Here is a 13131-nt window from a genome sequence, read left to right on the forward strand (position 1 = left end):
ATCACCTGTAAGAAGTGAGGGACACACATTAGCCCTGCACAATGGCACGGAGTATGACTCCTAGAAGCATTCACTGCCTTACATTGGGTGGGGACTCAAGCTCACCTATAAGCCACACTCTGTGCCTCTTTAGTTGTGCGGTCAGGTATGGGACACTGCTATTCCTCAGGACAAAGGCATCATGCACCAACCCAGGATACTTGGCAGTGACGTGGGAGATGTACTGGTAAGCAAGGCACACCATCTGGACATTTAGTGAGTGGAAACTCTTCCTATTCCAGTACACTTGTTCATTGGCCCTGGGGGGGACTAAGGCAATATGGGTCCCATCAATGGCCCCAATAACATGTGGTATATGTCCCATTGCATAGAATCCAGCCTTCACAGTGGGTACATCATCTATCTGGGGGAATGCGATGTAGCTGCACATGTGTTTGAGAGAGGCAAACATAACCATTGCTAGCACAATAGAGAACATTGGCTGTGACATTCCTGCAGCCAAGCCAAGCCCACTGTCACCTGGAAAGAGCCAGTTGCCAGGAAATGAAGCACTGAGAGTACCTGCACAAGAGGGGCTATTACTGTTGTGCAATGGATAGCAGGTAGCAGATCAGGCTCCAATTGTGCATGCAGCTCTGTGTTTGTGGCCCTGTCCAGACGATAGGTGAATATGATGTGCCTGTCTTCCAGTGTAACCAAGTCCACAAGGGGTCTGTACACGGGTGCTTGCCTCCTCCTCCTATTCCTCTGCAGTGGTTGGTACCTAAGGGACCCAAAAGTAAGAAGGGAGTGACAACAGGAACCATGAACACACTACAGCAGTGTACACAGAGCATGCTTGTATGTTGGACACTGGAATTGTCTAGATGTGTACATTCGATTACAATGACGCACTTATTAATCTGTTCTTGTGTACTAGCCTTAGAAAATGGCTACCGCCTGTCCTGTATGCAGGGACAGGTGGAAGTGACCTCACTCCGCCGGCATTCTTGTCATGGCCAGAGGCGGTCTGCATCACCGTGCAATTCCTCATTGGCTAACATGGCCCTCTTTGCAGTATGGGAACCAATGATGATCAACGTCAGTGGAGATGGTGTTCGCCGCCGTGGATGTGACTGCCATTTTCTTTCTACCACTTCCCTTGATTCCTGACTTCTCCATTGTGTGTGCTGTTGTGACCTGTGTCTAGAACCTGCCACGGCTTGTGCAACAGGGGATAGGGCCCCAGCCTTCACATCGGAAGAGTTGGAAAGACTTGTGGATGGGGTCCTATCCATTATAAGCAATTGTTTGGGCCTCCAGACCAACACGTGAGTGCACCATGGGTACGTTGCATGCAACATGGCTGCATGGAGATGTGTGTGTGTGTGCCGGCAATGTGTCATTTGGGGGGGTATGGCTGGTGGCAGTGTTAATGCAGAGGTACGGGCCATGTGTGTGCCTGATGAGGGGCAAATGCAGTTTGTAGGCCATATGTGTGACAGGCTGGATGGTCTGATTCATGGTGTCCCACTGTTTGTGTTTCCTCTTCAGGTCATCGCCCATCAGAAGAAGGGGTAGTGGCGTGCCATCGCCAAGGATATGCGGACCCTGGGGGTCTATAGCAGGCGGAGCACCCACTGCAGGAAATGGTGGGAAGACCTAAGACGCTGGGCCCGGAAGACTGCGTAGGCCCAGGTGGGGACGGCCTCCCAACAAGGGACAGGTGCCCATCGGAACCTGACCCCCCCGATGGCCCACATACTGCCTGGGCCTATCCAGAGCTGGATGGGCGCTTGAGGGCATCACAGCAGCCACAAGGAAGTGAGTACAGTGTGTTTGACAACCATCTCTGTTGCCTGGCATGGGATTTGGGTGCAGGGTACTAGTCAGTGGATGCCCCAATCTGCCAGTTTAGACATTGCTGCGTGGTCCAGCTTAGGTTAATTGGGTGAAATGCATGTTTTTGATAACCAGGTAGCTGGCTTTCCATGGCAGACAGGGCTTAGTTGGTCCCAGTTGGTGTGCAGATGGCAGTGTTTGGTGTGGTACTTAGCCAATGGTATGCCAGTGTGGTCCATACTGCCCATTCTCAGTCTCAATGTGTGACCCTGTGCTCCCTCCCCCCCCATCCTTTTGTCATCCTGTCTATGTGTGCATTAGCATCATCTGGCGAAGGAGCAGGGGCACTGGCAAGTGAGGGAGCTGCAGCCCACGAGGCAGAGTCCACCGACACCGAAGGGACCAATGGGAGGGCTAGGACAGTACCACAGCAGGGACAAGAGCTCATACCACTGACTCTGATTCTTTATCCGATTGGAGCTCCCTGGTGGTGGCGGACCCCTCTGGGACCACCCCAGCAACAGGTTCTACTGCCACCCCTGTACCAGCACCGCCCTCCCAGTAGCCCCCCACCGAGTTGCCCGTGTCTACTTACCCAGGAGGGTGGGCATCTCCTTCACCCCAGGCACCTCAGACCCTGCCCCAGTCAGCCCTGCTGCACTCAGTGAGGAGGCTATTGACCTCCTGAGATCCATCTCTGTAGGGCAGTTAACCATAGTGAATGCCATCCAGGGCCCTACAGAGATCGTTTCAGGCTCTGACCTCTTCACTGACAGAAGCCAGTGTTCCTGTTTCTTCCATCCCCCCTCCAACTACCACTTCCCAGTCCCAGTCTCCTCACCCCAAACCCATCCCACGGACACATTCAGACAAGCATTCACACACACCATCATCCACTGCCTCTCCGTCCTTCTCCTCCCTCACAGTCACATCCGCACTCACACCTGCATGCATTGCATCAACAGTCCCTGAAACTGCCACCTGCACAGCCCTGCCCACAGTCACCACAACAGCAGACCTGCAGACATGTACCCCACACACCACATGTGCAGTCACCACCACCACCATCACCTCCTCATGCAGCACACCCACCTCTCTTGCAGACACCACCACAACATCCATCCACATGTCCTGTTTGACCTCCCCCACCCTGTCTACCCCCCTCAAAGACACAAAAAAACTTTCACTCAGACCCCCAACAGCCATCCACCTCACACGCACACTGTCCAGGCACCTGCACCCAAGTCCAGCACTCCTCCTCCTACAACCACTCCCTCTACCTCCACTCCCATCCCTCCTCCCACATCCCACCCCATTGGCCCTAAGAAGCTTTTCCTTGCCCGCCTTGAACTCTTACTTTCCCCTCCCCCTCCCCCCTTGTCCTGCCCATAAGATGAAGGTCCCACCACCCCAGCCCAGTACCTCAAGCACCCAGTCTGAAACTGTTCCACCCCCTACTTCTCCAGATGCCACTAAGGGCCACATGAGTGCGATGCCAGCCCTTCGGCTGAAGGACACTCCTCCACCCCCAAAACAGAGGGCTAAAGTGCTGCCCCCTCCCAAACAAACAACCAAAACCATGGAGCCACCTCCAAAACCAAAGGCCGAGGAGACCCCTCCTAAAACAAAGGCCAAGGGGCCCCTCCCAAAACAAAGGCCAAGGAGAACCCTCCCAAGACAAAGTCCAAGGAGACCCCTCCCAAGACTAAGGCCAAGAAGGCCCCTATCAAAACTAAGAGCAAGGAGCCTCCTCCCAAAACTAAGCCCAAAGGAGCCCCCTCAAGAACCAGAGGGCAAGGAGCCCCCTCCATCACCAGAGGGCAAGAATCCCCCTCCAGAATCAGTGGGCAAGGAGCCCCCTCCAGAACCAGTGGGCAAGGTGACCCCTCCAGAACCAATAGGCAAGGATCCCCCTCCAGAACCAGTGGCCAAGGAGCCCCCTCCCAAAGAGAGGGCCACACCCCACCACCCCCTGAGGTGCCTTCCCATTCCAAACATGATGCCCCTGAAGAGTGGAGTCCCAATGTTGTAGGGCTTGGCCTTTGCCCTGTTGGCATTCGAGACTTTGATCTACAGTATGCATCTATGGTGCAATTAAGGAGTTTACTTTCTGCATACACTTTACCTGTACGTATTATCTGTGAATGCCCAGCCTCTTGCTTGTGCACATACCTGTGAATACATGATCAATGGCGCTTCTACCTATGCTCTGAGTTTGCTGCTGGGTGTCTAGTAGAGGTCAGATGAAACTTCCTGTGAATGTAACCAGGCCTGCAATTAGGATTGGATGGAGCACGCTAACCCATCACTCCTTTTGAGGTTGAGGACCTGTGCAATCTCCCCGCTGTTCGACACAGCTGCTGGATAGGTGACGGTAGAAGTGCGCATGTTGGGCTGGCCGTTAAAAGACAGCCGGCCAATCCGACAAGCGCACTCTGCACTTTGCATGCCATCCTTGGGGTGCTGTGCGGCTGTCAGTCAGAAATCGGCACCGGATTTCGTCATTTTTGGGGTGCCCACCAGAGCCTGGGCCCGCTCCACTGCTCTGCAATCAATCATAGATTCAAACCGCCACCACCCTCACACTCACCAGTGGCATGCGCAACATAATAAAATGGTAATGAGACCATTTTATTGTTTACATTGGTTTACTGCTGCATTTGCAGTTGGTGGGGCGACGCTTCTCCACCCTAAAGGAGCAACCGCAGCTGCCAATAGGGAAACGCCATAATGGGCAAGGGTGTGCCATTACAACAAAAACACTTTGGCGGTCATTCTGACCGCGGCGGTCGGCGGTCGCAGCCCGCCAAGCGGTTCCCGCCGAAAGACCGCTCCGCGGTCAAAAGACCGCGGCGGCCATTCCGGCCTTCCCGCTGGCCCGGCGGGCGACCGCCAGCCGGCCCAGCGGGACAGCCCCTTCAACAATGAAGCCGGCTCGGAATGGAGCCGGCGGAGTTGAAGGGGTGCGACGGGTGCAGTGGCACCCGTCGCGATTTTCACTGTCTGCACAGCAGACAGTGAAAATCTTTGTGGGGCCCCAGGGGCCCCATGGCAGCCGTTCCCGCCATCCTGGTTCCAGCGGTGGACACTGCCAGAAACAGGCTGGCGGGAAGGCGCTCGGAATCCTCATGGGGGTGCTGCAAGCAGCGCCGCGATGGCGGATTCCCTGGGCCAGCGGGAAACCGGCGGGAAACCGCCGGCTCCCCTTTTCTGACCGCGGCTTTACCGCCCAGGAAGCACCGCCAGCCTGTTGGCGGTGCTTCTGCTGCCCTCCGCCATGGCCTTTATGTGGAACTGGGGATCAAGTCTCGGGGTCAGGGCAACATCCTGTGATTCTGGGCAAATAATGTAACCCTCCTGTGCCTACAAAATGAACGCGCCCATGTGTAATGTAACTGGTGCTCATGTAAAGGGTTCCAGTTCATGCTATATATATATATAAAAAAACAACTTCTAAACAGAAGTGGACACAGTTTTCTTGATGTCTCCTAAAAGTAGATGGGGCCCAGTGTTTGTGGCAAAAGTTGCAGCATTTCTTTGATGAAACTAAACTTTATTCACAGCTCAGCTTCCGGTAGTATATTGTAGTGAATTGGAATGTACTTATTTAGTGAATACTCTTGTAGGCACTGTGAGAAACCCGTCCTGCATTAGCCTCAACTCCAGAGCTCTCAATCGTGGCCCTTTATAAACAACCACAGATGAGACTGTTCAAAATATGCACTGTACAGATATAGGGGGTCATTCTGACCCCCGCGGGCGGCGGAAGCCGCCCGCCTGGCAGGAACTGCCAGAAGACCGTACCGCGGTCAAAAGACCGCGGCGGTCATTCTGACTTTCCCGCTGGGCTGGTGGCCGACCGCCAAAAGGCTGCCGGCCCGCCCAGCGGGAAAGCCCCAGCAACGAGGATGCCGGCTCCGAATGGAGCCGGCGGAGTTGCTGGTGTGCGACGGGTGCAGTTGCACCCGTCACGATTTTCAGTGTCTGCCAAGCAGACACTGAAAATCTTAATGGGGCCCTGTTAGGGGGCCCCAGCAGTGCCCATGCCTGTGGCATGGGCACTGCAGGGGCCCCCAGGGGCCCCACGACACCCGTTCCCGCCATCCTGTTTCTGGCGGTGAAAACCGCCAGAAATAGGATGGTGGGAAGGGGGTCGGAATCCCCATGGCAGCGCTGCTTGCAGCGCCGCCGTGGATGATTCCCTGGGGCAGCGGGAAGCCGGCGGGAAACCGCCAGCTTCCCTTTTCTGACCGCGGCTTTACCGCCGTGGTCAGAATGCCCCCGGAAGCACCGCCAGCCTGTTGGCGGTGCTTCCGCAGTCGTTGGCCCTGGCGGTCCATGACCGCCAGGGTCAGAATGACCCCCATAATAATTTACATGAAAAAAACACAGAAACACAATATCCTGGAAATAGCTGACACTTAAGGAATGCAAGATTAAATAAAACAAATGAAATATAAACAAGAGTAAACTTACGGACAGGGGTTTACAATAACTGTTTGGAAATGTTCAGTATTTTTGCCAGTAAAGTTAAGTACATTAATATAGTGCCTGTTATATTACTTCCAGGTCTGAAGCATGGATGGATTTAGCTCACTTTGCTCAGGCACCCACTGCTCAGCTCATCTGGGACCAGCAGGTCACAAGCTGGACCATGACATGACCAACTCACGCTTTCATTTTTTTAAGGCCAAGGCACTGAGTACCATTAAACTATACAAGGCCAACCCCTGTGTACAGGGCTTCAAAACTAGAGCTGTGGTACTGGGTTATGTAAAAAAAAATATATATAGTTTTTACAAAGTGCCTCTTTCAGTATGTATTCTTTTCTCCTTTGCTTTAATCTTCCCAGACGCTCACTCGTTTGCTGTGCTTTTCTTCATGAATTGCTCAATCTTAAAGCGTTCTCTAGCCTAGTACCTCATGTGTATGTTTTAATTTATGTGTCAAAACAACCTATCTCCCTGCACTTGCCTCTAAGACTGCTTCTTTTCTAAACACAGCCTCATGCTCTGACTCTTTACTACAGCACCGGGGTCACATAATGTATCCCATGGTTTCACCTTGATTATCAAATTTAGCATACACTACATACCTGAATGGTGACCAAGATCCCTTCCTTCTTCTGATTGAGATACCTCCACAGATCTGCAAGATCAGATGTGTTCATCATGCTATGGACTCTAATCTAGTTTGTTTCATTCGTCCCTTGTCTACTGGTTTCGAATTACCCAGGTTACTTTTCAAAATGCAGTTAAAGTCGCCAACATTAATAGTAGGCTCTACATAAGCAAGAAATCTCAAATGCTAGATTAGAAAATACATTTGGACTATCTTAGTTAAGAGCCTATCATGGTAGAAGATTATATTTCAGGTGTCTTTGAGTGATTGAAATGTGTGTGAGCTCCCACCTTATTTCTCGATCTGTTCTAGAAGATCGAAACGGATAATTCTGGTTAAAAATAAAATCTTAGATTTTAGCAAGCGCCCAACATTGAGTTAAAAGAATCTTAGCTCATTTAATCTTACTTTGCAGTCCATTCCAACTGTTGGTTTGAACCACTAAAATTATCTTAAGATTTTCTTAGACTCAAAGGTCCCCATCGTATTCGCCCCTCATTTTCCCTGATTCACATCTTCCTTACCTTCTTCTCTCTTACCCACGGGTCCCAGTCAGTTGGCCACCCGAACCCTCTCTCTCCCTCAGTGTGTGTCTTGTTGGATGTAAAACAGAAATTTGGCAATTTAGGGAAAGAAAGATGCTGTAGCAATCTGTTGGGGATGTTTCAAGGATTAATTAACAAAAAAATGTAAAATAGTGTCAGTGTTCAGCAATGATCTGAAATAGTTTTGCATGATGGATGTTCAGAAAAGATCTGAAATGGACCTTGCAACATAGTAATCAGAGATGCTCCAGAGGTTACGATTACAGGGCTCAAAAGACCTTGAAAGTCTGATATCAAAGATCTAATTTTTCAGTGCCAGGTAGCTGTTTTCCAATTCAAGATGCAGAAACAGCATATATCCTTCCTGACTAGTAATCAAACTTACTGCCATTGCTGCAACCAGAATGTTTTTCTAAGATTGAAGTCCTGAAAAAAAAAAATAGTGCATGCTTCTGCACTAGGTTTTGGTGAGTCTGATGGACGTCTGTGCGCTCTGGAAATCATTTAGTACTTGACTGCCAGAAATGTCCAAATTTAGTTGATAATACAATGCACCTGGAATGACCACTCTTTGGCAGTTGTAATGTAATCATATTTACCTGCCTCACTGAAGCTATTTTATCACTCAATGAAAAGTGAACCCCAGATATCTAGTCCTAAGCTTTCACTGGAGAACTGATTGCTGAAAGTTTTGTTAGTTCTATTGGTTCACCTAAATGAAACAGAGACTAAGGCCCAGATTTAAGAGGGCCTAGCGCCATCCTAACCACACATTAGCGTCATTTTTTTACACTAATGTGGTGGTAGATGGCCAAAAACGGCGCACCATGTTTACAAAGTGGCACATTGCTTGCATTGAGCCACTTTGTAACCCCTTGCACCACATTATGCCTGTGCCTGGCATATTAGGGTGACTGAAAAAATGCCGTAAAGAAATCTAAGTGATTTCTTTGCATCATTTGTTTTGGTGCTTTTAACACATGCTCAGAGCAGGCATTAAAAGAAGGCTCCCATTGGTTATAATGGGCCTCTGGGTGCTTTGCAGGGTTAGCGTCAACATTTTTTACGCTAATCCTGAAAAGCATCGAATTTGCGTTAAAAATTCAGACACTAGTTCCCTAACTACCGTCATGGTGCGTTGCATTTGAAATATGGTGCCACATTGTGGCGTTAGGGGGCGCTAAGGAATGCAAGAAAAGTGGCGCTTCACTAGGTGCAGCGCCACTTTTCATAAATCTCCCCCTAAAAGTCACAAAATGCAGATACATTTTTATAGGAAAGCCAGATGGATTCCCCAAAAAATGGCCTTATGCACCAGCAAGTTTAATGCCTCTCAGGGGTAGGAATCTCTGAATTCTAAGAATTTACAAAGGTTACCCAAGGATTCTCTTGGAAGTCTGCGACATGCACGGTGTTCTTGGAAATCTTTTTGTGACTTCCTACTTGTGTCCATGAAAGTAGCTCTTAGCATGACATGTAGTAATTTAGTTTTCTTTTTTTTCCACAGGGTAAATCATTTTCCTTGTGGAGAAACACCTTTACCTTCACCATCACCAATTTGGGGATACTTCCCATTCTCACTCAGCAACTGAATTTTGAATGTCATTTACTTCTGCCCTTGACAGGAGTAATCTTAAAATGTTTCCAGCATAGCAACAGGTCAGAAAGATTTTCGCTATTCACAGGTGAGCAGGAAGCAAAGCATATCAACACAAAATCTAAATTATTTAATGAAAAACACTTTGGGCCCTATTTAGATTTTGGCATATGCATTACTCCCTCACAATGGTGACGGATAACACATCCGCCAACATGCTATATGTTATAAAAATGTTATATTTTGGCACACGGGCTATCCGTCACAGTTGTGAGGGAATAACCCGTCTGATGAAATCTAAATCAGGCCTTTTGTCCTAAACGTATTTAAGGTGAAACTTCTGCACTCACAATACAAACTAACATGTCTAAAATATTCATATAAAAACAACATATAAACTCGCAAAAACATTAATTTGAAGGGATAATGTAATGTCAGTAGTAATGACGTTGTTTCGTGTGAAATGTCATCGACGTTGCCATTTGACATCATTTTTAAACTCAAGAGCCATGTATGGGAAGGTAATGGATGCACAGCTAACCATAGCAGGGGAGTACCATGAGCTAATAGGTTATGGATTATAACCATAGCATCACTTTCACCAAAGTTTTTTCTTTGAATTGTTGTGATTTTTAATAACAAATTACTTAACAATGAGAGTAAAAATAGACAAATAAATAAGATACATCTATCAGTGTATAATTACTGTCCAATTTGAAAGTATGGGGTCCTTCCCTGCTATTGCATTTCGGTAAAGCTCTTTGAATAGCGGTTTCTTAATGGACTGATCTTTGATAACAAATCAGTCAATACCTACATGGTCATCCTGGTTCAAGCCTTGGCAGCCGATTTTGAATGCTGGAATTTTCTCAGATTGTGGTGGCCACAACTATGTTTGGAATGAGCATTTTATGCTTATTTCATGCTATATTTTTTATTAATGCTGTACTGGTATATAATTATTTTAAATAATTTGGTGAATCATACCAATACACAAAGCCAGCTGTGTTCTTTTCGAGACACTTTACTTGGTGATGCACAAATGATAAATATCCACTGAAACCCAATTTCCATACATTATTATTTGTGTGTAATTTAGTTTTAACTGTGTGTGTGTGCAAATGTAGTGGCTATTGCATTGACAAATGTGTTGTCTGTAAATGATAGTGTGCTACTACTTGATGGTTTAGTTACCATAAAAAATTGCCTGCCTCACGTCCTTTAAGGCTAGGTCCGTTGCAAAAGATTGTTGTTCTAAAAATTGGGATGTGGTTTTAGAAAGTTTGGGAACCACTGGAGTAGATCCTTCAATACCAGGGACAACTTGCCCTGTGCAATATGTAGCCTCATGATCTAGCTGACTATAGATTCATCATCACTCCCTTGACACTCATTAGCAAGATAATTGAGAAATCAGTCTCTATCCATCTGCACAACAAAATGAATGAGAATCAATACGTAAGGTCTATATTTCGATGCTGCACAGAGGCTGCAGTCATCCAGATTGCAGACAACTACCTCATTATAATCCTCAAAGATGGTTCCTGGTGGCTGATCCTGCTTGACTTTGTCATGTCTTTCAATGGCATTCACTAAACGGCCCAGGCACACACACATCTTGCATTAAATTCATCTAAATGATTAATTCCATAGCTAGGTAACTATCATCAACTCACCTAGGTGGACACTTTAAGATCACTGAAAATATTAGTTATCTGCAGAATAGTCCATCGAGCCATGCTTTCTACTGTCTTTATACTCTATATGGTACCCTATATAATCCTCAGTAGTACTGAAAGATTCAGTTCATGCCATACAGTTATGCAAAAAAGAATGCCAGGTTCTTATCTGACATTAAACTCAACCACAAACAAACTCCATCTCCTAACATACAGCAACAGAAAAACTTCCAAGACCTACAATTCAGCATGAAACTTGGCAGAGCGACATCTTGCCCCTTCACTTATACAAACAAGCTTGGATTTACACTGGTCTGACATACATTACCAAAATAGGACAGGACAGCAACATGAAATCTCCCCTTGTTGAGGAAAGTGGAGGCGTTAATTCCCCAAATCTGAATTCAACATCACATTCAACACCTTTATCCTAATCCACCAAAAAGTGGGTAATAACATGCTCACTTTAAGCCCAGCTCTACCTCCATGAAGGCCACATTGAAGCCTGTTTCACAAGCTTTCACCTATATAATAAATGGGTTCAAGAAATGCTACCCCTACCACCCCAACCCTTATGATCTTGCCCTGAAAAACCACATTGATTCACTTAATGTTGTACACAATACCATACAACCAAAACAGACTCCAAATACCACATCCTCCACTTTCTGGCTGTCTTCTCAACATCACCAACCATCCATTGCTAGCCATCCATACAACTGGACCAGACCAGCCACTTCACCATCCCGATCTCCGTGCTCAGAATCCTATCAACAAACCGAGGTCAGCCCAAAAGAGAAGACCAAACCTTCATATCATTCAAAGACTTCTCCATTGACAACCTAATGCTTAATCACATCTCTCACTCTATCAACTCCACTTATGATGCTGACACCCATCTAAACAACTTCAGTACTTTTTTGAAAACTATGTGAACATCCAACCCCAACTTAAACATGCAAGTGCAAGTTAAAGCCTTTAACAACCTGGTACTCCAAAGCCCTTGCTGACCACAGACAACCCAAATGGAGACAGAAAAAAAAGGGGAAAAAAAACAGCACTCCTGATCACTTCACGATACTTATTTTCTGTGCAACATGGAGAGCGCTCTTCTCTTCATCCAAAGCAAAGTCCTATATCAATACCATCAGTGAAGCCACCAACAGGCAAACACTTTGCAAGACAATCAAGGACTGCAACAACCTCCTTCCAAACCACCTATTCCTCACTCCATAGAAAGTGCATAGAAAGTGCAATTTAATCAACATGTTCTTCAGTGACAAAATACAGACGATCTGACAGCACATCTGCGACACCAAGCCTCCTTCATCTTACACCCACCCCTTCCCGTAGAATTCCACAATGGCCATCCGTCAAAGCCCTTTGTCTTGCACATTTTGCAGACACATGCAACTTCCTTAAGCCACGTCATATAAAGGTGATATCTTACGTCTTCATCAAAGCTCTTTCTGGGTATGCTGACTTACCTCTACTCACCATTGTTAATGTCTCCTTCCCTCAAAGCATCTTCACAGTAGCTCTCAAGAAAGCCTTGCACGCCTCAGGTTTTCCAACAGTAGGCTCTGATGATGAACTTGACATCATGAAAAAGCGGTCAATGTTCAACTCCAGGGTCAGATTAATGCAAACCATCTCCTGCACAATTAGCAGTCCAGTTTCAGATCACACTGCAGAACAGACACCACTATGTTACACATTGCAGACAATGCCATTGACCACAGATAAAGATTACCACTGCTTCTTCATATTGCTTGACTTTTCAGCTACCTTTGACACAGTGAATCGTTCTAGTCTCATATGCACACTGAAGTCTCAAATATATTTCACTGGCATCTTTCTTCACAAGTTCTCCTACCTTTCCAACCAACATCAGTTTGTTTTGTGTGAAGTCCCTCAGAGTTCCATACTGTCTCCTGTTATCTTTACATGGAGCCACTTGGTGCTCTACTCATGATAAGATAATCAAAATTCACCAATATGCTGATGGTACACAACTCTACTTGAAATTATCCCCTCCCTCAGACATGTAGTGCGGCAGACACTACCTGCACATTATCGAGACCTGGATGTCCAGTGCCTACCTGAAGCTCAACCCACCCAAGACAGAATTGTTGTTATTTGCCAAGAACACCAAACAGTTCAATCCTGGCTCAATGACATGATCCTTGAACACTTTGAACCCCCAACTTTCACTGAATGTCAGTCACTTAGATTCAAACTTGGATAAAAACTGGACACTAACTGTTAGACTTGACATCCTTGCTGTGGTTTCCCTTAACATTTTGCCTTCTGACCTTCTGTTTGTGACTGCTTGCAAACTTTGTTTTTGCTAATTTTAGACTTTGAG

The 13131-nt window shown here is 47.0% G+C and overlaps 1 protein-coding gene across 5 annotated transcripts in view; it reads left to right on the forward strand.

Moving 5' to 3' along the window:
• Positions 1-13131, forward strand: part of LOC138296693 (adhesion G protein-coupled receptor F5-like) — a 912996-nt gene that overhangs the window by 41509 nt on the left and 858356 nt on the right. For 3 of the 5 annotated variants that reach the window (XM_069236060.1, XM_069236064.1, XM_069236061.1), the window contains one exon: positions 8995-9172. The exons of the other annotated variants lie outside the window; for them this stretch is intronic. The gene's annotated coding sequence lies outside the window, so the exon portion shown is untranslated. The remainder of the gene's footprint in view (positions 1-8994; positions 9173-13131) is intronic. 5 annotated transcript variants of the gene reach the window in all.

This window comes from Pleurodeles waltl, chromosome 5, assembly GCF_031143425.1.
Source record: "Pleurodeles waltl isolate 20211129_DDA chromosome 5, aPleWal1.hap1.20221129, whole genome shotgun sequence".
NCBI classification, from domain to species: domain Eukaryota; kingdom Metazoa; phylum Chordata; class Amphibia; order Caudata; family Salamandridae; genus Pleurodeles; species Pleurodeles waltl.